The sequence below is a fragment of the Microtus oregoni genome, unplaced genomic scaffold (genome assembly GCF_018167655.1).
Source record: "Microtus oregoni isolate MIOR12 unplaced genomic scaffold, Mior012 000005F_ref0000423, whole genome shotgun sequence".
Taxonomy (NCBI): domain Eukaryota; kingdom Metazoa; phylum Chordata; class Mammalia; order Rodentia; family Cricetidae; genus Microtus; species Microtus oregoni.
In genome coordinates this window covers 49027434-49053183 of record NW_024543064.1, presented here as the reverse complement: position 1 = coordinate 49053183, position 25750 = coordinate 49027434, and the positions used below count along the sequence as shown (strand labels likewise).

Here is a 25750-nt window from a genome sequence, read left to right as displayed (position 1 = left end):
TGCTACTGTAAATAGATGAACGCACTCGACAAGGCGAAGCCTCTAAAGCATGTCCTACCTGCTCCCATCTCCAAATATTTCATAATGGAAGTTAACGTGTTGAGAGACAGTGTACCTCATTCCAACCATAACTGTTGGCTGACGCTGGGCAGTGGGTCTGGCTCTCTCTTCAGGGAGCACACGCCAAAGACCAGCTAGGATTTCACCCTCCTGAATCTTAGACTACAGTTTATGCATTAGCTTTATATTTTATATTTTTAATTAAAAAGGTGTGTGTGTGTGTGTGTGTGTGCTTTTCCACTCACACGCATGTGGAGGCCAGAAGTCGATGTCTGGTGTCTTTGCTTGGTTACTTTCCACCTTTATTTCTTATAACAAAGTCTCTCACCGAACTTGAAGCAAGCACACGACGCTAGGTCAGCCAGCTTCAGGAATCTGTCTCTCTCCTGCATCCCCAGACTGGGGTTTAGGAGTGAGCTGCCCTGGCAGCTCTCACGTGGGTGGTGAGTGTCCAGGTTCAAGTACGCACGCTTGTGCAGCGAGCGTTGTACATGTTGCCATCACCTTAACCTTAACCTTAGTTGTTTTTTAACAGTTTTGTTAAGGTAGAATCCAAAGTTTCTCCAGTCTTAAATACACAATTCGGTGATTTTTTTTTTTTTACTAAGTGAGTAGTTGAATAGCCTTTACCATGGTCCTGTTAAGAACATGTCCTTTGCCCCAGTGAGACCCTTTGTGTCCATTGCAGTCAATCTTTCTCCCACCACAGCCCCAGGCATTCGCTAATGTTCTTTCTACCTCTGTAGATTTGTCCTCTCCGACCTTTCATGTAAGTAAAGTGATACAATATGTCATCTTCTGCATCTAGTTCCTTTCACAGAGCATGTTTTTGAGATGCAGCCGAGTTGCCACAGGATCACTCATTCATTCATTCATTCATTCATTCATTCATTTTACCGCTGGGTGATATTCCGTTGTGGACACACCAGTTTATCCAGGCCCAAACTGCTGGTCACGGGGATGGTTTGGGTGTTTATAATGTTGTCTTATGATATCTTTGTGAAATAAATACATCTGTCTTCATTTTACAGTTGAGAAGATTAAGAGTTAGGACAGTAATTCTTTTGCCCAAGCTAAAAAAACTGGTAAGTCATGGAGTTCAAGATCTCCAGTCCTAACACCCTTGCTCTAAGATGATGGTTATCAGATCTGAGGATTTTTCTAACCTGAAATTTTAAGAACAAAATCTTTTTGATCTGAAAATAAACTTAAAAGTGTTTTTCTTGTGTGCGAAGGGCATTTTAGAACACCATCAAACATAGTGCCTATAGTTCACAATATTATATATTTTTGTTTAACTTTTGATATGAAAATTGATGTTAAATTAGTTTTCTTACCACAAAAAAAGTAGTCATAGTATTAATAAAAGAGGTGAGAGACAACTTTGGGAAGTGATGGATTTGAGGCCGGGAGGAGGGGATGTGAAGGTTTACTGATGGAGGTGGTTTCACAAGTATACATTTGTTCCAAAATTTGTCAGATCATAAAAGTTAAATGGGTACGGCTTTTCACATGTCAACAAAGTGGCTTTTTTAAAAACATAAAGTAGGACCAGGAGATATTTCAGTGGATAAAGGCATTTGCTGTCAAGCCTGGCTGTCTGAGTTCAATCCCCAGGACCCACAGGGTAGGAGAGAACCACCTCCTACAAGTCCTCCCCTGGCCTTCACATGTGCCGTGGCTGTCTTGACCTCCCCCATAAACATAATTTAAAATTTTTTGAATAAATTAAAAATGCTTATCTCCAGCATCATTTCATAAAACGAGGGTAATCTATCACAGAAACTAGAATAAATTCACTTCTGTAGAAAAGCTTGCTAAACTGTAACGATTTTTCTGTAACAGAGCACGCAAACTCTCATTGAACAGCACTGTTCCCAGCCACTAAGCTACCAAATTAGTAGGGAAAAGAATGTGTTAAGTTGAGTTCGATGAAAACTTTTAAGCTACATCTTAAAAAAAAATGGTATTAGATTTTAAAAAAATCTCAGAGTCATTAATCTGTGTCAATTGTCTACAGTGTATTTCTGGGGGGGGGGGAGAGCTTATTTTTATAACAGTGTAGCCTTTGCCTTGGTGTCTCCTACAGGAATAGAAGGTTACAGTCCATAGCACACCCAGCAATAGCTCAGCCCTAGAGCAGAAATCCATGTTCCAAAGACCCTCATCTGTAACAGCCCCCAGCCAGGTGAGCTGCTGTTTTCTTTCCTTAGGAACTAGACTGTATTTACAGGCCCCACCGTGTACGTCCAGGGCGGTCCACTGAATCTAGAGCTCACTGCAGCCTGCACAGATACCGAGAGAAACGCTGAAGCTGCTGACATTTATTTTGTGGTTTCTCCCCTGGTCCCAGAGGAACAGATGCGGTAATGAGGCTCGGGGAGGGAGGCCAGAGATTGACTCAAGTCCCTCTCCAAGTCATGCCTGCAGGCTGTGTTCCACTGAGATGTTCACTCTGTCCCTCCCCGGCTCGGGAGCTGTTTGTGCAAGAACAAAAGGACTTCAGTGTCCCTTGCTATTAATCCAACTTCACAAGCATGGAATTTACAGACACACACAAGAATCCATCACGGAAACCTTTCTCCTTGTCATGTCCAGCTGCTGAAAAGGGGGCACGCTCTTGGATATGAATGTTAATTCGAGAAGGCAAGAGAATACACCATCTGAACTGGCACAAGGGAACACCCCCACCCCCACCCCGTACCCTCGCACCCCGCACCCCCACGCACCCGACCCTTGTAGGTCACCATCTTGAGAGTTGAGCTTTTGGGGGGAGGATTTACGTCTTTTCATAGACTTGGGGAGATTTTGCTAAATTTTATTGTCATCGTGAAAGTCAACTCTTTCCTCTCAATAAATAAAATATACCCATAATGTAAGACCAATAACTCAATCTATAAAGTGACTTAAAAAAAAAAAAAGAACAGGATTGTACTTGAAAGTCAGGAAACAAAGACTATTTGATGAGCTCCAAGCCAGTGGCAGCCACTGGCTTTGCTCGCTGTATCCGCCGCCTCCTCATCACAAGCCGTCATCTAGCTGCAGGGTGGATGTGTTCACACCGAACTATTAATCTGTTTCAAAATGCCATAACATTTCCATGAAGAACTTCCTAATTTTTTTTTTCAGAAATTAAATGTCTGTTTAAAGTTCATTCCCTCCTGCTGCAACTAATTGAAATGAGATTTGGTTTATCTTTACGACATGGAAATGGGGCTGAGTTTCAGAATAATAACAATAATGATAACTCGATAGATCCTAGAAGTAGTAGTTAATAATTACAGTAATGTGGGGGAGATTAGATTAGCCTGCTTCTGCCTAAACAGACCCCCAGCACGGGGAGGCGCCTGTGAGAGTAAGGTCCAGGGTCTAGCAACAGGTTCCTCTGTGCCCGTTTGTTTTCAACTTTCATATCTGGATATCATAATTAGTGTCCCAAGATGAGTCTCCCTCCTATGACAGAAGGAAGTGTTAGCACACCAGCTGGGGAATGTCTTGGACCCTCGTGGTCACAACGGCGAGGACTTGGGCTAGAGAAGGCACGAAGTAGGGGCTCCTTGGAAGGGTGTTTCCAAAAACAAAGCTAACTGAGGCACTTCCAATGTCACAACAAAGTTTTCCAAGTATTGTTTCATTTGATCGTCATTATCTGATAATATTATCAGCCTCACTTTCCGGATAATGTCATCGAGGCCCAGAGAAGTGCCACCATGTCATCATCAAGCTAGTGAGCAGCAGACTAAACATTTAAGGCCATGCCTACCTGTCTGTGATTTCCCATTCTTTCTCTTGTCATCCGACCATCTAAATAAGGGATGTGTATTAGGGCTTTGCAGTATAAGGGGAAACTAGCTTCTCCTAAAGCCTTTAAAGATCAAGTTAGCTACCTGCACATTTACCACCCAGAAGACAAAGAGCACAAATTTCCAACTGTTTTTGGTTATGCCACTAACTTATTTTTTAATATGTGATTATGTGATATTTAGCATAATCCCCACTCGTGTGGCTGACGGCCAACATTCATTCAGTACCTACTCAAGCAAGATGTGATGTGTTATTTTTCACCTTCATTTTACAAATAAGGGCCATGGCTAGGCCCTGTGTTATCTGACCTCTTCAAAGAGCCGATCGCATACCCCAGCCCAGACCTGGAGCAGAGATCCGTGTTCCTAGGAGCCTACAACTCCCCTGCTTATGGGTCATTTCCTCTATTTCATATGTCCTTCCCATCTCACCCGCTTTGTCTTGCCTAAGTGTTCAGGTCCTTGCTTCAATAATGGCATCTCTCTGAGGTCTTCCTGAGGTTCTGACATGGTTAACCACCCCTTGGGATAGACTCTCGGAAGCTCCGGGCTCTTCCCTCTGGGAATACATCTTAACTCTGTAAAATTACTTGTTCAAAGACTGTGTTGGGTCTAGAGCACCTGTGTTACATGTATGTTCAAGGACTGTGTTGGGTCTAGAGAACCTGGGTTACATGTATGTTCAAGAACTGTGTAGGTCTAGAGACCTACATGTGTTACATGCATGCAACCTTGGGCTCCATCGCCAGAACTGCTAATATAGTCTGTCTTTTGCTATATAGGTTCACTATCAGAACAGTGACTATATTTGCATTATTTATCAATATGACTGAAGGTATGAATGAGGAACGTTGTTGTTACTACAACACACGTGTGTTGGTATGGAACAAAAAAATGAATGGGGAAACTAGATTTAGTAACACAAATGACTAAAAAGGAAAATCAAGATTTCTTTATTCAAATGTGATAGGCTAAGCCAAGAATGAAACAAAATTTGGGGGATTGATAATAGTAGAGCGTGCATGTGTTGGGGGAGGGGAGGAGTGAGTCTCAGTCTGCGTACTAGCTGGCCCCCAACTCACCATCTTCCTGAGTGCCAGAATGCAGGTGTGGTCCAGCTTGAAAACAAGGTCCCTTATGGATCGCACAGTGACCACGCCAGTTAAGACTACAAACCACACCCTGGAGCCCACTCCTCCTCCTTACTCAGTGATCTATTCCCCCAAACACAGCACCTAGCAATGGGTTTCACGTAAGGGGTGGGATATCTCTGTTATAGTCTTCACCTGTGGGCTGTCTTCCCACCCTAGGAAAAGAGCACCCTAGGAATAGGGTGGTCACTGGCTGTAAGTGGGGCTTTCAAAATTGTAGGTATTCCATATGTTTTTATTGAACAGAATTGGAGAAATTCTTAGAAGGTCAATTTTCCCCGTTTTCTTTAGCACATACTAACCAAGAAATGCTGGCTTTAGATGCTGAAGATGGCAAGCTACCTGAGCTGTTTGCACTGGGTGTGTGTGAACCGGCTTTCCTCTGCACATCCCATGGTTGACCAGCTGCCTGGGCCTCATTCTGCCCTCCCTGCTTTCCTGATCAATAACACAAGAAGGGCCATGGTTGTCCCCCCATAACAGTGGGAAGGAGCTGAGAGCTTCTTTCAGTCCCAAAGGAGATCAGTAGTTGATAACTTCTTTAGTGTGTGTGTGTGTGTGTGTGTGTGTGTGTGTGTGTGAGGGTCCACCTATGTGTACATGCGCTCGAATCCTCGAAAGAAGATTTTTGAGTCTTCATCTACCATGCTCTGTCTTATTCCCTTGAGACAGGGTTTCTCGCTGAACTCAAAGCTCCATTTCTGACAGGCTAGCTGGTCAGGGAACTCCTAGAATCCTCCTGCCTCTGCCTGCCAACTCTGGGATTACAGGCACCAGCCATGGCTAGCTTTTCAAAAGTGTGTTTTGGGGATTCAAACTTAGTTTCCGGTGCATTCACAGCAAGCGCTATTACCCGCTGAGCTGCCTCTCCAGCCCCTCGTCATTTTATAACATGGAGAGACTTAGGCTTGTCGCCTCAGCTAACTCTGGAAACCTGGGAATTTGGCTGGCCCAGTTTTCACAGCTATCCGGAGGTGATGTTTATTAAATGCCTGGTGCTCCAGAGAGAGCACTGCTGTACAAATGTGTCATGTTGCTGGAAACACAAGCAAGGCGGAAATCATATTCCATCTCCTGGCAAAACCCAAGCCAAAGTGACTACTGCAGCTTCATCTGCATGAGTGGATGCTCTTCATCAGCCCGCAATGCCCAGGGAGCCTCACCACAGAGACTGTGTGCTAAACAGGCCAGAGTTTGTCCGTGAGTTGCAAACTCATGCGTTGCAGGTGACATCAAATTCTGAAGACAGAAAAAGAGTAGGCGTTCAGATTGCCGTGGACGCAAAGGAGGGAAAACAGAAACAGCAGTGCTGAAAGCAGTGAGTGAGACACCATGGTGGGAAACTGCCCTTTCCTCTCCGCCCAGGTGCAAAGGCTCCAATTACCTCCACCACGGTCAGCCTCTCAATCGCCTCACCCCTGTCTACCATCGCTACTGCAGCCACAAGCATCTCTAAAATGTCTCCCTAATCTCATCAACTCCACTGTATCTAAGCAGCTCCCTTAGGAACCCATAGTATGGACCCCACGCTCCTCCGCGATCTGTCTCCACCCACCTCCTCTCCTCTCTTCCGGGCATGCTCCATACTCTGGCTATAACCACCCTTACAGTCTCTGGAGACTTTCTATACCTTGCTGTAGACACCCCTGCCCTCTGCCCTGCTCCACTTACAATCTTGTGCTAGACTTTCACCCACTCAACTTATTGAGAGTTTTGAGATCTGCCTCCAACAGTGTTCATGGGTATAATTTGGTTCTACATGGAATTAGATTCGCCAGACAAAGACTTCTTTTGTTCAGCAAGTATCAGACCGCCAATGGCATACCACACGGGAGGCTGAGGCAGGACTGTACATACCGTACGGCCGTTGCCATGCCTTCCACTCATGCCCAGGGACTCTCTGCGTGCTCATGGCGTGGAAGCAATGCCACACAACTGCCAAGCCATTTCCTTAGGATCCTCTGAAATAATTACCACAGTCCTTCAGGATCCAACACACAAAGAGAGGCTATGTAGATGGTTCTGTTCTTTAGTCCAAGTGGATACTCTCCTCTTTGAGTCCCCTCTGACCAAATACCAGACAGCAGACATTCAGAACTGCCAGATGAATCTCTCTGACAACAAGAAATAGAGATGAAGCATGCCTGCTATGGGAGGCAGATTTCCAAGGACACCATGCGTGGGGTAGATTCTGGAAGCATAAAGAAATGGCTGGTGGGGCTGGACAGATGGCTTAGCTGTTAAGAGCACCTGCTGCTCTTCCTGAGGACCTGGGGTTGGCTCCCAGCACCAACACGTCAGCTCACAACTGTCTGTAACTCCAGCTCCCGGGGATCTGACTCCCTCTTCTGGCCTTCTCAGGCACTGCATGCATATGGTACACTTAGCTGCAAGCAGGCTAAACACGGACATAACATAAAACATGGAAATAAAAAAATATATGCTGTACACACTCAATCATTTTTTAACAAATGTATGTCTATTTCTCTTATATTTAGTTCCATGATGAAGCTATTTCTCACAAATCATGTAATAACAGCATTTCATATATATTTAGAAAAAACTAACAAGAGCAAATAGCTGGTATTTTTGGCACCGAGTTTGAGTTGTTTATGCAGCAGGCACCTGAAGCATGTAAGCTCTAAAGACAAGGATCTGGGCATTGCATCCTTCCCCTTGTCATGGAAAAAATAGGAAAATAAACTGACAAGACATGGCGCATTTCGATTAGAACACAAGCACTTGGATACAAAGAGGGTTGACGACTTCTGGTGGTGACTGGAATTTGGATGGAAATGTCTAAATGGTCCACATATTTTACCACAGATGGGAGGCATACTGGTCCAACAGAACAGGCGTGGACTGCAGCTCTCCAGCGTGCCTTGTGTGCCCTTAGGCGGGCATTCTCTGCTCAGTTTAGGTACCTGAGATCTATTTGCATGATCTGCAATGCAAAGTGAGGCAAGATGGCCCCATGGCAAAAGGCACTTGCCAACAAGCCTGATGACCCGAATTCAATACCTAGAAGCCACATGGTAGAAAGAGAGAACCAACTTCCAGAATCTGCCCTCTGACCTCCACACCTATGCAGTGGCACATACATAAATAAATAAACAACAAACAAAGAAATACATTCATACATATATATGTGTGTGTGTGTGTGTGTGTGTGTAGTTTAAACATTTTAAAAGAAACACAAAGTCTAGTATACTGTGGCTCCTCTTTTATTGATTCATTTAACCTTTTCATAGAAAAATTCTCACTGAGGACTGGTTGCAGGAGACCCTGCAGAGATGTGGCTCTCCGCACACCCTTCTCCAGGACCCTCCCATGCTGAGAGAGCTAGGCCAGATCAGGGAGAGTTCTAATCCACAGCAGGCTGTGTGTGTTCTGTATGCATTTCCCTGTCACTGCGTGAGGCTTCGGAGGAAGGGAAGAAAGAAAAGCTAAGATGAGCGAAAGGCTTCTGGGGACCTTGGGAATGCAGTGGAATCCTGAAGAACAGTTATAGATAGCCAGGGGGCAACTTACACATTGGAACACCCCCTAGCGTACAGCAGGTGGAATGGGATGTGGGCACCATCCCTCCCCCACCACGCCCCCACATCGGCATACACCCATACAATTAATTGAATATGGCTCAGGGATTCCAAGAAACCCCTCAATACGTGTAGCCACTGCTGAGGAGGTGAGCAGCAACACCCAGCAGTCATCTCAGTAAGCTTAGCATCTCAGGACATGGTCGGCGCTCATACCAGTTGTCTTCCAAAACAGAGGCCCAACCCCAAAGCTCACACATGAGCAAGAAAGAGAGTTGGGATAAAGATCTTTAGGAGCTCTGCAGGGAAAATGCCCTGCAGTCAGAGTTTTCTTAGGGCCACCAGCACACAAATAATGACACAGAGACTTATTATGGACTCTGAGAGCTCGGCCTTAGCTCCCACTAGCTCTTATAACTTAAATTAACCTGCTTTTAATAATCTGTGTTTTACCATGTGGCTTTTTACCTTTCTCTCGTTCTGTATGTCCAAATCCCTCCACATCTCATTGGTGTCTCCTCTGCACCTCAATTATCCTTTCCTACTTCCTCTCTGCCTGGAAGTCCCACCTATACCTCCTGCCTAGCTATTGGCTGTTCCGCTCTTTGTTAAACCAATCCCAGCTATATATCTTCACACAGTGTACAACTATCCCACAACAACGCCCCCTTTCATCATGGCTCCACTCTTCCTCGTGCTTAGACTTACAGCATATTTAGGGTGTCTGAGATGGCACTCTTGGGGTGGGATGTTTTCCAGTCTATTGGATCAGCCTGATATCCAGACTGCACTTTTCTCCAAAACCTCAACTCCTTTCGCTCCTTCTATAACTTCTCCTGACTGAGCACTTTGTTTCGGGTTGGTGTGCATCTCAGTATCAAACGTGATCTGCCCGTCTTCTTGTGGTGAAGGGCTGTCACAGTGAGAGCCGCCTCTTGAGCTGCTCTGTCCCGACTCATGCTGTGGATCATCCTACAGAACCTTCTCCATGTTTCCATTGTGCATGGAGGACTAGGAAGGGACCTGTTCCAGCCCCCATTCTTCCCATTGCCTTTGGCATTGCCCAATTGCCGCTGCTGCTCGTGGGTAGCTCCACCCAGGAACTGTGGCGGCCAGGAGACACTGGCAGGGGCTGCTCTGCTTTCTTGCAGCTGTTAATATTGTTGTTGTGCAGGGGCTGTAGCAGCTTGACTGAGAGAGACACAGTGGGGACACTGGGAACGGTGCAGCTCCAGCAAGACCGTTTCTGGCTCTCGGGCAGCCCTTATGTGTTCTTAATGAGTTGCTCTTCACAAGGTCATTCGTTAGCCCTGTCATACACCCAAGAAAATGCTACACACCAGAGGCTGAAGAGATGGCTTAGTGGTTGAGTTGTTATTCCGGAGGACCTGGGTTCGATTCCCAGTACCCACATGATGGTTCAACCATCTGTATCTCCAGTTCCAGGAGATCCGATGCCCTCTGTGAACACCAGGCACACATATGATGTTCATACACACATGCAGGCAAAACATGAATATACACAGAATGTAAAATAGATAAACCTTTAAAAATTGTTTAAAATGTAAAGATATGCAATTTTACATTATCATGGGAATTGATTATTTTTCCATTTAAAAGGGTAAAAATAATTCTTATTTCATGCACTATACAAAAACAGCTTGCTAGCCCAGTTAGCCAACTCCACTCTGAACCAGGCTGCTTCCCAAGTTCTGAATGCTCTTGAACCTGTCCCTACAACACACACCACATATACTACACACATGAGCACACACGCATGCACACGCATGCATGTTCACAGACACACAGACACACACACCGCTGCAGGTGGAAGGAATGGAGATCCAAACAGCAGGATTTCAGATTCTGGCAAATAAATAACATCACAGCTCTGACGTTGTCCCTGCAGGCTGTGATGTGTCTCTCTGAGGCCTTCTCCACACATGGACACCCATGAAATCTCAGTGTCCCACAGTCCCAACATCTCTCCTCCAACCATAAGTCACTTCCAAGGAATGTCTAGATCATGTCAGGATTAAGTAAGGCACCAAATAATAAAGCCGGTCCATTCCAGGAGGGCAATTATCTCATGCGCTAATGAAAGAGCACTCACAATTCATAGCAAAATCTCATCTGGTATATTCATTATAGCCCAAATTAAGATAAGTGAAACTTGCCTGGTCCTCTTATTAAGCCAGACAAATGACTACATATATTTTCCAGAGAGGAGGCTGTTTAGAGGAACGGATCTCTATATTTTACAAATGTCCTTTCCATTTTCTTCCTAGCGGGGATATTCAGAAATTTTGTGTTGCTGGAAGTCACAGGGCTCAAGTTGCTTTAGGTCTCCCCCAAATGAGGCGTTGCCTGACATCCAGCATGAGGCAAGATCTGAGAAAAGCTTCCACAAATTGGTGAAATTCTTTCTACATGAATATGCAATGCAATCTCCTTATTGAATAAGAACAGATGATTCCCCCCCAAATGAGTGCAATAAAGAGGCATAGAAAGAATAAATAATTCTAATAGTGTTCTTTAATTCTGCTTGTAATTTTCCAAATTCCAGAGCGATGGCAACACAGTGGGCCTATTCTACAGACCGTTCCAAAGTGTTTGTGCTGGAGAGGGAAACCCAGGGGGCCAGTGGTTTTAAGCAGCCCCAAATGCAGTAAACTCACTGCATTTCAGAGCAAAATAAAAAGCCATTATTTCATCATATTTTGTCTACTTTACTTCTGCTTGTATTCAACAGACATTTCTGGAGCTCCCACTACTGAGCCAGGAATTGTGCTGAGTGCAATAAGGCATCCAGGAGAGGCAGGCTTCACCCTTGAGGTGACCACAGCTACATTAGGGAGGTGAGTATAAAGATGTTCCTTAAGCTGGAGTCACTGATCGTGTGTCTGGCACTGTTCTCAATAGCCAGCTTGCGCCATCCCGTTTGTTACCCCACATCCTAGTGATGTACCCGAAAGATGCTATTTTTAGTTCTATTTTACAGTTGAGAAACCGAGGCTCAGAGAGAGAGAGAGAGAGTTAACCTTCACTGTCAACTTGAGTGGGTTTAGAATCCCTTAGGAGGCATACCTCCAGAGAGAATTACCTGAGGGAGCAAGACTCACCCTGAACGTGGGTCCGTGGATTGGAGTCCCAGACTAAATAGCACATGAGAAAGTCAGCTGAGAGAGCCCTTGCTCTATTTCCCCGCCCCTGAGACAGATCAAGCCCCTCCCTCCGCAAGCCTTTCCTGCCATGATGCCAACAGAAAGCCTTTCTCTCTCTCTCTCTCTCTCTCTCTCTCTCTCTCTCTCTCTCTCAATATTTATTTATTTATTATGTATACAATATGCTGTCTGTGTGTATGCCTGTAGGTAAGAAGAAGGCACCAGACCTCATTATAGACGGTTTTGAGCCACCACGTGGTTGCTGGGAATTGAACTCAGGACCTTTGGAAGAGCAGGCAATGCTCTTAACCTCTGAGCCATCTCTCCAGTCCCCGCCTTCCTCTCATTATCATCTCAAGTGTTCCTCAGATCTCCCATCTGCATCACCTGATGTGTGCTGTGCATGTGTGTTGTGCTGAGAGGCTGAGGAACTGGACAGATGGAAAGTGGGCAGGCCTTCATGAGGACAACTTGAAATATTTCTTGTTAGGTTTTATCAGACTGGATTCCATTATCCTCAATCATTCCTTAGACTCAATTTCTTACTTAAAAGTTTTAATTAAGGAGAAAAGAAAGAAACAGGAAAAGTTCAGGGAGGATTGCTCAAGAGGAAGAAATTGTGTTGCGTGTTCGAGTTTCATATCGGTTGCCGAGAAATACCAAATGATCAGAACAAGTTGAGCGAGGCAAGGCTTTATTTGGCTTACACTGCCAGGTCACAGTCCACCTCTATGAGAGAAGCAGCCGTAGGAAGGTGAAGGCAGGCCTGCTTGCTGGTCTACACGTCATCACCCCGAACCTGGGGATTCACTCACAGCAAAAAGTGCATCTGAAACCTCAAAGACTGCCCCTGATGCTCAGGTGGCCTGGTGCTCAACTAGCTTCCTCATAGCCCTGCCCAGGGAATGGTAACACCCACAGTGGGCTGGGCCTTCTTCTATGCCAATTAACGATCCCACACAGATGAACCCTCCGGCCAATTTCATCTAGGGAACCCCTCAACTAAAGCTCTCCTGTTAGATGATATCTATGCCTAGCTGACAAGGAAAGCTACTAAGGAGACTGTACAAGCATGCGGACCTGAGTTCAAATCCCTGGCACCCATAGAAAAATCCAAGAAATGTTTAAGAAGAACAGACTATTATTACCCCATCATCTACATGAGAGGCAGGAAGTTCAGTAAGGTTTGCTCACTAGTTCACATAGCGAGAGGCCATTGTTCAGTTGCGTGGTCTAACTTGATCGCCTGTGGCACTGTGCCCTGAATCCAGAGAGAAACAGGGATGCTATGCAAAGGAGGGAATGCTAGGGAAGCTGCCGAGGAAGTGAGTTGCTGGGGTTTGAGCCCCATAGCATCAGGGAGCTGAGATATCTGGCCTCCCTGAAGAACACAACTGTTAATACATCCTCCGAAATGCTGGGTGAGGAGATTGAAGTAAGCCTGAAGTCTACACCGTGCTATTTCTCGCCATCCCCACCACATAACACGGAAGAAATAAAGGACCAGAAGTGAGGAAAATCAGATCTCACGTCCCAGGAAAGCAAAGCAAAGGGTAGGTGCACCATCTACACCCAACTGTTATTCTATTTTACTTTATTATGCATAAATGTATGCGGACATGAGTGCAGGTGCCCACGGGGGCCAGCAGAGGGCACAGATTCCTGGAGCTGGAGTTAACAGGTGATGGTGAGCTGCCAGTGTGAATGCTGGGGACCAGACTTACGTCCTCTGTAAGAGCAGAATGTTCTCTTTGTTTATTAGATATGCTCTCTCCTATTTTTATAATTGTTCCCATTTCCTGGGTATAATAAGCTCCATTTTATAGCAGAAAAATCGACATTAGCATTCTTGAAAAGTGAGCATTCATGGTGGGTCACACACTCTGATGGGGACTCAAGTTCTGTAATTAATACCTAAAGGAGGTCAGAGAGATCACGGGAAACCGTGCAGAAAAACCAGGATAAATAATCAAGGTGATGGAGAGTCCATGGCATTGGGGAAGGGGAAGGTGTCTGCTGTGGCTGGAGTGTTCATCAGCAGAGGAGAATATTAAATGGGATGATGAGGAAGAGCCGCTAAATGAGGACTTGAATCAGTATTTATTGAAGAAGACAATAGGGAAGTTACTGTTCCAAGGACACATTTTATGGCAAAGCAGAGAATGGCCTTGACAGAGAGTCTTCAGTCTCTGAGGACAAAGGTATGGAGCAAGTTGAGAGACGCTGTGCAATAAATCACCCAGGCCAGATGGCGTTCGTCCATGGGTTCTGAATGAGACAAAGTGGGTGATCGGGACTTCAGAGACAGAGATCTATAATGGATGCTTTAAAACAGGTAATGTCCCTAAAGATGGTGAAGCCATTAATATGGTATTAGGGGTGGGGAGGGGGATATGCCTTGTTTGTTTGGATACTTTGTATAGCAGAAAGGAGAATTTTTTTTTCTTTTTCTTTTTGTAAAACAGGACTCAAGAAAGTCCATTGATTAAACAAAAAACGGGGACAGGGAATTAGGTGATAGGAGAAGAACACGAAAAGATAAGAGCAAATTCGAGACACAATGGAGAAGATTATGCTTATTAATCTTTCGACACACAGAGCTATGCCAGTGGGGAAGGAGGAATGATATGAACGTCATTTCTTTGTGCCGAATAGAGTCAAACCAGAGAAGCAAATGCTACAGCAGAAGCCATCCTTAAACCAATGCCATGCCACACTCTCACGGGTTGCCTGCCTAAAGCGTGATGTCAGAGCCCTGCCGGGTGCCCCACCTCCTCTGCCTCCATGGCAGGCAGGGACGGCTGCTGTAGGGGCACGGAACAGCAACGAGCAATGCTCCTGCTTTTCTTACCGCCTCTAAAGACAATCATTATTCCTGGAATGACAATTTGTAAGCTCAATCTAATTACAGCCAAATTGATTAAGAGACACATAATCTCCAGATTAGCATTCGGGCAAATGCTGCTTAACTTAGCCACCGAGGATTCAGAGGAGGAAACAGCTGTGCTCTTCAGGAAATTGTTTGGAATCAAAGAGGGGAGTCTGCCAGCAAAACTCAACCTTAGCAAATGTCTTGGCATCGTCTCCGTCTTATTTGAACTCCCGAGCTGGAGATTTCCTGAGATCAAATGCTTTAATGACAGGGTTCCTGGGACTGTGGGGAAGGCAGCCAGAGGCATTTCTGATGCCATGGTTTGGGGCTCTACCCTTCTTAGTAGGGAAGCTGACTGAATTTTCTGAGCATCAGAAGATCCGACCTCCAACTACAGTTGACGGTCACCACACACTGGTTGCTGGGAGCAACTAGTGACCATACAATGTTTCTAGCGCATGCCTTGGCAACCCGGAGCTTTCAATGCTGATTCCTTTCTCTCCTTCCCTTGGATGTAGGACTTTCAAAAACTTTTTAATGCTATGTTACTTAAATTATTGAGAAAAAATGAATTTTTTTCTTTTATGTTTCATGTCATGTAACACACTCTTAACAAAAAGCCCAAGAATGAATAATGATGGGGGAAAAGTGTCTGAGTTGGGGTTTCTATCGCTGTGATGAGACACCATGACCATGGCAACTCTTATTAAAAAAAAAAACAAAACATTTCATTGGGGCTGGCTTACCGTTTCAGAGGTTTAGTCTGCTATCGTCACAGAGGGAAGCATGGAGGTAAGCAGGCAGACACAGTACAGGAGAAGGAGCTGAGCATTCTGTGTCTGGATCAGCGGGTAGAAGGCAGTGAATGCTACTCTGGGCCTGGTTTAGCATCTGAGACCTCAAAGCCCACCCCCACCGACACACTTCCTCCAACAAAGCCACACCTACTCCACCAAGGCCACACCTCCTAATAGGGGCCCTGTGGGCCAGGCATTCAAAACCATGAGTCTCTGGGGGTCATTCCTATTCCAACCACCACAAGGTGGAAATGTGAATTTTTTTTTTTTGTACACTCTCCATATAGGTTAACCTGGTCAGTGTTTAGTAAGTTAGTGAGGGAGCAAAAATATAAAACCCTGGATGTGAAACTGTAGGGGCTTCTGGTATGTGACAGGTACTCCCCACACCACACACCCATACGTGTGTAACCTTAAGTCTCAGCTCCGCTCCCTACTAAGTGGCCCTGAATGAATCGATCAACTTCTTCACACCTGAATTTCAATATCCTTAAAATGAGGAAAATAATAGTATTTACCTCAGAGAGCTGTTAGATAAATGAGTTCATACCTGTGAGATTTTCAGCATGGTGCCTGTTGAGCAAACACTGATTTGACCTTAGCTTAATAATCATGATAATGATAGCAACAGAAATAATATTCCATTGACATCAGCGCTAAGACTGCACTTAGCAGTTGCTTAGTAAATACTACCTATTACTTCTTAGGTTTAAAAAAAAAACAGTAAAAGACAGCTTTTTTTATGAGGCTTATTCCACACTGTCTCTGGATGGAGCCAAAATAAATGAGCATCCACTCCGATTTCATTTTACAGACTTCCCAGTCAGAAAGGAACACATTCCTTGTTCCTGACTCTCTTTGGAGCCCACAGTTAGCTGGTCAGTGCTCTGGAGTGGGACGATGGGCTGAGCTCCTAAACAGAGCACTTCATCAAGTCTCTCTGCCTTCTCCCTACTTCTGTGGAACACCGAGTGAGTGCCGGCCATTGCCTAGAGGTTCTCTCTCCCTTCCTCACCTTCTAGCCCTTTTCCTGCCATTCTTTCCAGGGCACACGGGGGTTCCCCACCAAAAGCTCCTGCAAAGCTGCCCCCCTTGCCACCTCTGCCCAGGCTAGCGGGCTGCCTCAGCTGCCCCCTGCGCTCAGTTCACCTCCGCTCCACAGCTCTCGGAGCAAGCTGATTGCCTGCATGTGGCTTGGTTGAAAATGAATGTTTTGGCCAGGTGGTGGTGGCTCACGCCTTTAATCCCAGCAAAGGCAGCCGCAGCCTGATCTCTGAGTTCGAGGCCAAACCTGGGCTACAGAGAGAGTTCCAGGACAGCTAAGGCTACACAGGGAAACCCTATCTTTAAAAAATAAAAATTAAAAAAAAAGAAAACGAACTTTTACAAATTATGACTCATAGACCAAAATACACACACTCTTAGGTGCTGTGACAAACACAAATTATATGCTTGATCTGTTCTTTGCCTTTCAAGGGCTTGTTATTCAGCTGCGGAAGGGGAAGATACCGAGAGGGTTCAGAGGATCGCACCACTAACATGCTGTTCCCGAAAAGGCGCCTCCATCTATCTGAGAATAGAGACTTGGAGGCAGGATTTAAAAAAAAAAAAAAAAAAAAACCCGAAAGAAAGTATAATAAAAAGTTGGAGTTCTCAAAGTACAAAAATACTGTAAAATTCCCTTTAACCGGGTTAATAACTTCCCCCAAATTTATAATTTTATACATATTTCATGCAAGTCGTAGAGTAGGTTACTATGCCGGACTGTGCGCTATCTTCTTATGAATACTATTTAAAATACATATTCCCATAAGTGACAAAGCTGGGACTCAATATTTCAATACTAATGGCTTTCAAAAAGTTACAGAATCTTAGAGCTGATTCAGTCATTTCAGAATCCAAACAGAGCCAAACCCATCCAGCTCCTTTGCAGGAGTGCCCAGGACATTTCAGACAGGAGCGCTGTTTTAACTCTTAACTATTTGCTCAGTCTGCGGGTGAAGCCAGTTTTCTACTGGAGAGCCACCTCACTCCTGATCCTATGACGCAACGTGCTAATGTGGAATGCCCTTCTGTATGCTATGAATATGTGTTGCTTTTATTGACTGATGAATAAAGCAGTTTTGGTGTATGCAGGGCAGAATACAGCTAGTTGAAAAATCCAAACTGAATACAGGGAGAAAGAAGGCAGAGTTAAGAGAGATGTCAGCAGCCACCAGAAAAGCAAGATGCGAGGTAACGCCACTACCACATGGTAATACATAGATTAATAAAAGTGGGTTAATTTAAGATGCATAAGCTAGTTAGTAATAAGCCTGAGTCATCTGCCAAACAGACTGTAATTATATTAAGCCTTGAGTGGTTATTAGGGAACTGGCAGGTGGGAGAGAAACCTCCAGTTACAATGTACAGAGTTCTTGGCACACACTGAGTGCTCAGACCTAGTATTGTTACTACTATTATCTTACAAGTACTGCTATTGTTTGTTCACTAACATTCCCTGCACCAAATGATTGGCACATAATTACAAGGTTGTAGGGCTTATCCTAGACCAGAGGCTCTTAAATGGAGTCCAAAGACTTTTGATGGTGTGAACTCAGTAAGGATAATTTATATCTTTATTTTCACGGATTCCTATTGAAATTTAGAATCTCCTTCACTTATAAGTATAAATGATGAGCCCCTCTGACTGTAATAGTAGATGTGATTTTGTCATAGACATTTCCATTTTATCTTAACATATTGCAGGACTATCATTTATGATCACTGGATCCTTATCATGGGATCTTGTGTTTAAGGCACGATGGAAGAAGCATACCAGACACTATCTCACACATTCAGGGTATTCCTATGTTCATAGCTGTGTGTAAGCTGCACACCAGACAAAAATGATATACACAATGCTCCTTTTGTAATTTTGTTACATTCACTTAAAAACGTGCCAGCTGGTCACTCTGGTGCACACCTGCAGTCCCCGCACTCAGTTGGATCAGGCAATCAAGGCCATCCTCAGCTGCATAGTTAGTTGAATATTAGTCTCGAGCACAGGGTCTCTGTCTCAAAAACAAAAGAAAAGCGTTCCACAAAGAAGACGGCATCAGGGGTCACTGCACAGATAATGAGGTCCATGGCACAAAAAGTTTTGGGAGCCCCCAACCTAGTCATTCAGTTGCAAAGTCTTTCACCCTGTCTCTTGTACCTGAGACGTTGCTCCTCTTCTTCCTGCTGGTCCATCCTTTGCTGCATGAAGGATCTTCTTCATGCACACTGCCTTCCCTCTCTATAGCTTCAGAGCCTCTTTCTGACCTGGACCCACTTGGGTAGGGTAGGCTGGCTGCCCATTGAACCCTAGGGGTCTACCTGACTCTGCTTTCCCAGGGTTGAAATTACCAGTCTGCACCACTACACCAGGATCATTAGGGTCTTAGGGACTGAACTCAGGTCTTTGTGCTTCCAAGGCAACTCCTTTATGACTGAACTATCTTCCCAGCCATGGCATGGGAATTTTGATGATGTTTCACTGAATTTGTAGATTTCTTCTGCTACTGGAACCATTTTGACTATATTTCTTCTTCCAATGCAAATACAAGGGAAATCTTTCCTCTAGTGTCTTTGATTTTTTTTTTACTGTTTTAACATTTTCATTGTAGAGTTCTTTCATTCCTTGCTTAGATTTACCCCCCACCTCTTTTGAGGTCATTGATAATAGGATTGCTTTCCTTAGTCCCTTCTCAGCGTGTTTACTGTGGGTGCATGGGAAAGTCATTGGGGCTTGTATCCGGGTTTGTATACTGCCACTTTGATGAAACTGTTTATCAGCTCTAAGACTTTCTAGTGGCACCTCTGAGGGCTCCGACGTATACAATTATATAATTTGGAAATAAGGACGCTTTGGTTTCTTTCTTTACTGTTTGTGTCCCTTTTGTGTGCCTGCCTTGTCTCACTTGCGTAGCTGTGACATCACTCTATTTGAATAAGAGTAGACAACGTAGGCACACTCTTGCCTTCCTGACTTTAGTAGAAGTGCTTTCTCTTTTCCTCTATTTACTATGACGTTGGCTATAGGTTTGTCATAAATAGACTTTATCAGATCGAGATATTATCCTTCTGTTCCCAGTCTCCCCAGGGATTTTTGTAATCAGGAAAGGACTTTGGATTTTATCAACAGTTTTTTTCTACATCTACTGAGCTGATCAGGTGACTGCTGTCACTGAGTTCGTTGTGTGATGTAGCACACTTATTGATTTGCATGTTGCCACCCTGTATGTCTGGGATAAAACCAGTCTGATTGTGCTGTTTAATTTTTTCTCGGAGTTCTTAAATTTAATTTGCCATTGTTTCATTGAGAATTTTTGCATCTGTATTTATCAGGGAGTTAGTCTATAGGTTTTGTTTTGTGTTTTTCTGGGTTGGGTATAAGTCCAGCATGTAAACAGAGTCTGGAAATGGCCCTTCCTTTTCTATTTTTGGAATAGTTTGAGAATCACTGGTGTTAGCTCTCTCTGAAGGTCTGGGGAAAAAAAATTTCCAGTAAATCCATTTGGGCCTGGATTTTTTCTTTAGTTGGGAGATTATTTTTATTACTATCACTATTCTATTACTCATTGCTTCTTTAGATCTGTTTAAATTGTTTATCTCATCTTGGTTTAGTTTTGATATATCACACATATCTTCTTCAACCCCTCAGGTCATGGTTACTGGGTTTTTTCCCCCACTCTGTCTAGCTATAATGTATAGCTATAAGTACATTCAGTGTCCAAACATCACGACCCACTAAAGGAACAAGCTGAAGGGTCAGGGAAGGGCAGAAGACCACCAGCCCCAGGGAAGGGCAGAAGACCATCAGCCCCAGGAAGTTTCTAAGCAGCAGCAATGTGCAAATGGACCCAACCCTCAGCCTCAGCTTCCTCCAAAGGCAAGAGAAACACAGCTCCCTCCTCCTCCTCCTCCTCCTCCTCCTCCTCCTCCTCCTCCTCTGCATTCGCTTGGGGAAATTATCTGTAATATCCAAGAATGAGAGACTTGTTCCTGCCATTTGTTCTCTAAAACGGAAATGATGTTCATGAGGATAGAGGCCACCACACACACACACACGCACGCACGCACGTACACGCACGCACACACGCACACACGTATACACACACGCGCATGCACGCACACACGCACGCACACACACGCACACACACGCACACACACGCACGCGTGCTCACACGTCTCCCAGCTCTCTCTAGAACACACCACAAGGGCCTGAACGTTTCCACAAGGAGTGCTGAGCTGATCTAAGTTTAAGAAAAAGTTAATGGTTTAACTGCTTTAGCAACATGAAATTGTCTTTTTTCCTGAGTGTGCATGACAACAGAAAACGCGGTGACGTATTTGGGGCACGTGCTGATGTGCAGACACGGCACCAACAGCCCTGTCCAGGGCTCCTTTCACAGCTGTGATGAAACGCCAGCACTGTGGAAAAGCACACCTAGCCTTGTCAGAAGAATGCTTTTGAGGGTGGAGACCTTGGGGGAAAAGTCCCTGAGAAATAAGCATTTCACTTTAGGCATGCCTTATCTGCCCACAGCCCCTGCCTATACGTTACTGTGATCAACTCTAGGGACTATACCTTGCACTAAAACTTGACATTATATAATCCACCGTGGTCTGTATATGAATAGCTAATAAGAGAAATGGAGAATGCCTATCCCAAAATCACATTTGTTTTTATTTCTTTCTACTTTGTCTCATAATATAATTAGAAGTATACCCAGGATCCAGGCATTAAGAGTATTTAAAGGGCACAAGCCAGAAGCAGAATCCTCCACGATTCCCCTTACCTGAGCCAAACTACCCCACCTAGGCAGTAGCCAGTATCCACTACCTTATCACTTATCTGAGTCAGCACCCCGCCCTGTCCCACTTATACTCCACTGTCCCACCTACCCAGCACCCCCCACACAATATACCTCTACATCACAGTATCCTTATATAGAAAGAGGGCTTAGTAAACCCTTGTTAAATGAGCGACGAATAGACGCCTGTGTGCATTATCAGTCTCTTCTGGGTTCTCAGAAACTCTGCAGAAGTTTTCTGCTTCTTAGTTAGGCCTCTTTAATTGGAATTTTTATTTTTGAAGTTATGTGTATGTAATGTATATGTGCTTGTATGAGTTTATGTGTGTGGTATGCATGCAGGTGCCCTCAGAAGCCACAAGAGGGCATTGAATCCCTGGGACCTGTGGCTATGGAAAGTTGTGAGCCACCTGACATGGTTGTTTGGGATTGGACTCAGCTCCTCTGCAAGAGCAGTAAGGGCTCCTAAAGGCTGAGCATCTTCCCAGCCTCCAAGGCAGGTTTCTCGACTGTGGTCTTACTTAGAAAATTGAATCTTTAGCCGGGCGGTGGTGGCGCACGCCTTTAATCCCAGCACTCGGGAGGCAGAGGCAGGCGGATCTCTGTGAGTTCGAGACCAGCCTGGTCTACAAGAGCTAGTTCCAGGAGAGGCTCCAAAACCACAGAGAAACCCTGTCTCGAAAAAAAACCAAAAAAAAAAAAAAAAGAAAGAAAATTGAATCTTTGTAACAGCCAGTCAAGGTTACCTTTTTGGGGGGAAAGAACTGGCAGTTTTCCTTACTAAGAACATAATGTGTTATTTATGCAAAATACAAACAATAAGAAATAAATACTGATGGTATTATCATCTAGGATATTTTGAAATATATAGACTATTTATTGAAATTTTGGTATTTTAAGTAAACAGACAATTTTTTAAAAAATTCTTATTTATTGGCTCTTTTTTATATCTAATACCATAAAATAAATAACCTTATCTAATGTGCTTTAACGTGTATTGTTATATATTAGTTGGGTATGCACAAAAGTGATTGACCAGTAAGATCTGTTTGAACTACACACACACACACACACACACACACACACACACAGAGTTCTTGCTGTAAGCCCTAACCAATCTCAAACTGTCTACACAACACAGGCTGGCCTCAAACTCTCCTCCTATTTAACCTTCCCAGGCGGCGCTGGGATTAAAGATGCATGCCACTATATTGGCTTGGATTTTTTTCCCTAATTTATTACCATCTCATCCCATATCAGCCAGGAACGCCATGATTCAGCAGCCATACAGACACAGTAAACACCAGGGATCCACTGACTTGTTCCCTGCCTGTCATTGCCACAGCACCATAGCAACCAGTCACATGCTCAATAGCAGGCGCGGTCCTGACAACAAGAAAGAAATAACAATCGAGAACAAACACCCACAAATAAGATATTGTAAGGTGTACCTAGAGAAAAATAAGCCTAGATCACAAAGCTAAGAAAAAAAGGAATTTCCCTCCTGGGAGGCTGCAAGGGCAAAGTGTTCAACACTGTTCAGATGTCCACTGAAAGTCAACTCAGAGGCTGCGTGAAATGAACAGTCAGAGGCATTAAGCCCCAAATAAGGAGGAGCAGACATATAAAGGAATCTATTACTGCATGCTACAGGGGACATTTAGGTGGGGGTTAAGGGCACTCGCTTCTAAATTCCCGGCGTCTCTTCTTTGAAAGCTACATCTGAAGTTTGAACTTTCTCCTGACTTTGAAGAGTCAGCATAATACTCCTGCATATGATAGAAGTGTCCAAACCAAACACGTCAAAGATTGGGGTTGAAGATGAGGTGGGGAGGTAGTAAAATGGGACAGCCCCAAAGAGAACCCCAGCATTCTCCCTACCTCTGGGACTCTACTCTTAGAACACAGCCAATATCCTAAGCATACAATAAATCAGAGGTCTGGTAACAGTAAGGAATTCTGAATTCTATAAAGTGGATAAGGTCATTTCATTACTTACCTTGGTTCAGTGACTTAGCTAAGATCAGAGAGCTTCTCTTTTGTTCTTAGTTCTTGCAATAAATAGTATTGGGGGAAAAAAATCTAACCCCTTTCAGACCACCATACTGCATCCTAAATTTATACTTAATTTATGCTCCTCAACTCCATGATTCTTCCAAGGTCATTCACCCAATTAAATCTGTCCATTCCATCCAGGCCCGTGATGGCGCAAACTTTTCAGCACATTCTACCACGATCCTTCCTCCAAGAACTTGTCTGTGTAATTCCCCAGAGTGTCTGGCCTCCTTTCTATCACCTTCCCTCAGAGATGTCCTCCCTCCCCACCAAATATTCCTTATCTAACTACACCCCACAGGAGGCTGGAGAGATTGCTCAGCGATTAAGAGCTCCCATTGCTCTTGCACAGGGCCTGAGTTTGTTTCCCAGCAGCAACCCCGGTGTCTCACAACTGCCTGTACCGCTAGCACCAAGGGGGTCTCTGGCTCCCGTGGGTCCCTACACTCACATGAACACCCACACCGAGACACACACATACGTAAACATGAGTAAAAGTAATAAATCTTTTTTTTAAAAAAAGAAATAACATCCCGCAGCTGAGCAGTGGTGGCACATGCTTTTAATCCCAGAACCCTAGAAGCAGAAGCAGATGGATCTCTGAGTTTAAGGTCAGCCTGGTCTACAGAGTGAGTTGCAGGACAGCCAGGGGATACACTGAAAAACCCTGTCTTGAAAAAACAAGAAACAAACAAATAACAAAAAAAAAAGCAAACAAACAAAAATAATATGTCCCACTCTATGTTGAGCATTCATTTCTCTCATTTTTACATTAATATATTTGTGTGTGTGTGTGTGTGTGTGTGTGTGTGCGCACACCATGATCTATGTTTGGAGATAAAAGGAAAACTTATAACAATCTGTTTTCTCCTTCCTCCATGTGGGTCTTGGGCTTGAACTCAGGTCCTTGGGCTTGGCAGCAAGCATCTTTACCTGAGCCATCCTGCCAGCCCTCATTTTAAAGAATGTAGTTCATCTTGTGTTACCATTGACATGGGGCTCTCAAATTGCTTCAAGTCTTGCTTACTCTGGGTCGTAAGTTCCTTGAGGGATGGCTCTGTGGCTTCTAATCTCTGTTTGGAGAAAATGGCAGGTAGAAAAAAGTCAAAAGAAGGCAGAAAAGGGGAAAGTGGGAAATAGACAAGAGAAAGAATCGTAGACAACTGTGGGGAGGAGGCGGAAATTTTTTTCAATAAAAAAAGAATCGTAGACAAAAAAGAAAAGGGGAAGGAGGGGCTATTATTATTTATTAAATACTAACGACATGGAGGTGCTCTGTGAAGGTCACAGTAAGATACAGTCCAGTTCTGACTAGTTTACAGCACGGTTCCCGACCTTCACCAACCTGGCACCACAGTCTACCTTCTCTAATTATGCTCTTAATATTATCATTTCTAATAAGCAATTCCATGTCTGCTGATCACCCAAAATTAAGATTCACCTCATCTCCTTCACTCTGTTCCACTAATCAGTTTTTAATACTGTATACAATTTGTTTACACGCTGCATCTGTTTTAGCCTTGTTTCTTCATCCCATCCAACTCCGGCTCCAACTTCCTGTCAGCAGCAACTTCCTGTCAGCATCTGTTCGTTGATACAACTTCCCTGGTCAACTAACTCTTCCAGAACGAACGAAGCTCTCTGTGTAAGTCACGCACGGGCTCTGAGACTGCCAAAAACACCCACAGCAGAATCACAGTGAACGGCAGAAAGCTACTTCCTCACTAACGGGTACCAAGTACAGGAGTCCTCTAAACACGCGCTGATTTAAAAACTGATGCTGTAGGCGCTGAGTAGAACTTTGCCTGCAGGCTTCACCGCAGGCCCCGAGGGGCTAGGTGTTAACCAAATGAAACGGTGATAAGGGGTGACAGGTGGCCAGTGTGGCTTAGGGACCTTAATTGCTCCCTCCTCACTCGCAGAGAAAACCACAAAGTACCTATAAAGAGCCCGGCTACACCAGCACATCTCTCCGGGCAAGTCTCGGGTTTCCCTGCAGAACCTCTCCCTCCAGTTGGCTGCCTTGGTGTAGGCGCTCTGCTTCCAACTAGTCGCCATCCCCGGCCTGCTTTGGAAAAGGAAGCACTACGTTAAGTAGGTGCCCCGTTAATTGTCCTTGGCTTCCCTTTGGCTCCCCCAGCCTTGGGCTTGTTTCCCTTGCCACAACTTCAACAATTGTTCTCAGAGTACCTGGAGCAGTCGGCTAAGCTGAAATAGCTTTAAATACTGGTCCTGATCCCTCCTTATTGATAAGCTGTAGGAAAAAAGATAAGTAGTTGGACATTTCGTATCCTTAATAGTAGATAAAGTCCATAACATGCTATCTGCAGATCTGACACCTTGGTATTTGCCTCTGAACTGCAAATTGATAATTCTATTTTTGGGGTTGAACCACACACACTTAAACACTTTCTTTTAGAATTGCATCAGGCTGAAAAGATGAGGGCTATCCCTCTCTTGCTGAGCAAA

General features: G+C 44.5%; 1 pseudogene; it reads right to left on the bottom strand.

Annotated features, from left to right (window-relative positions):
* Positions 1–8763: 8763 nt before the first annotated feature.
* On the bottom strand, positions 8764–25339 carry LOC121447881 (annotated as a pseudogene).
* Positions 25340–25750: the final 411 nt, after the last annotated feature.